Below are 1,660 nucleotides of genomic sequence, written 5' to 3'. Positions count from 1 at the left end.
AGTTACAGCAACTAAAAATCTGTTATTTGCAGCACCTGCCATTCTTAGTTCCCTGATGGGTTCGCCTTGTGGTGCCAATTGCCATTCGGACACCAAAATAGGATTGCTTGCATTTAGGGACACTGCCAGGGCTGTATTTAGGGCTTGCAACACACGGCCATCATCCGTGCCGATGTACAGCATGTCGTAGGTTTTGTCATTTAAGGCTCTTATCTAAATAAAAGTTAAAAATATTTAATATATACACCAGAGTACAATTTTAATTTAAATTCTGCACCAACCTGTGGTGAACAGCAATACTGAACATCCTGTGTGACAAACTGACTCGGTAATCAAAGGATGCCTTGTTAAACCAGGAATAGCAGGATCTAACAACGAATGTGCTCTGATGAAGTTAACATTATTGTCTGATAGAGTCCTAGAATCTTCCAAACAAAACCTGGTCTGGGTACTGGAACTTGCTCAGGAGGCACCTGGATAAAAGAAACATAATATACCATTGCTCTCCATTTGTCTAAATAAAAGCACATAAGTTTTTTTTTATCTTACTGGTAGCCAATTAGAATTAATCCCATGCGGTTGATGTTTGAACGAAGCCGTATCAAACAATTTGGCAACATGATCCATATCAAAAGCACACACAGCCGAGCCTCCAATAGCCGAAGGTGCTGTTGTAGCTACTAGATACACAACCGAGCTCTCCACTCCACCAGCACGTACACCCTTATGGGGCCCACTGACAGCCTGGACTTCATCGAAGTAAAATGGATAATCACCAGCAACTGAACAATTCAAACGAGCCTTCACAAAACTTGTCCAACGTCTCCAAAATGCCTGGGACCTCTCTCTGTCTGAGGCACATATGCGACCCCCACGGGAATAAACCACCTGGATAAAGATATATGAATTATTTTAAATTTTTCATTTATTTATTTCATCAAGGTTTTATTACCTTTCCACAATTCATGTGTTCGACTGCAGTTTCTCTAAAGAATACATAAACATGTTCTCCGTATGTAACAGAACCCACAAATGCAGGATCATTAAGTTGTCTAGGTCATATCGTTCAGTCCTTTGGGGACTTCTATAGATCAAAGGATCTCCTCCACTAAAATCTGCAGCAGTTGCCGAAAACAAAGCTCCATCTAATAACATAACAAATATTATTATCTGGTTCTAGTTCTATTACAATATTGCATTTAGTGCAGTAAACGGATCGTTTTGGGTCTGAATTTTTTTACTGTGCTCCGAATTGCATGAAATTTTGGAATTAGGTTCATCTTACCCTCAAGTTCAAAAGTGAAAACAATTCGGGTTCGGCGGGATGACACTTTTCTCTATTGTGTAATTACATTTTTTTCAAAATAACGTCGGAAATCGATAGAAGAACTAATCATAAGAAAAAAATGTCTTCTATAGTTTTTCAAAAAAAAACTAATACTTTTCAAGTTACTGGCCACTAAAAATTCATATATTTTTGGCGTTTTTCTTCGTATCTTTGCAAATATCTCCTAAAATATACATTTTAACGAAAATCATGTAATGAACAAAATAATGTCAATAAAAATCTTAATAAATCGGTATTACATCAAGTGTTTCTAGGAAAATTAAGCAAGATTTGAAAAAGCAAATTCGTTATTGTTAGTTTTATAGTGCTCAA

Source organism: Ctenocephalides felis, unplaced genomic scaffold (genome assembly GCF_003426905.1).
Source record: "Ctenocephalides felis isolate EL2017-DRISC unplaced genomic scaffold, ASM342690v1 CF-g0.4_SCAFFOLD_01170, whole genome shotgun sequence".
NCBI lineage: Eukaryota > Metazoa > Arthropoda > Insecta > Siphonaptera > Pulicidae > Ctenocephalides > Ctenocephalides felis.
The sequence above is the reverse complement of the archived record's forward strand: the minus strand, read 5'-3'. Positions refer to the sequence as shown.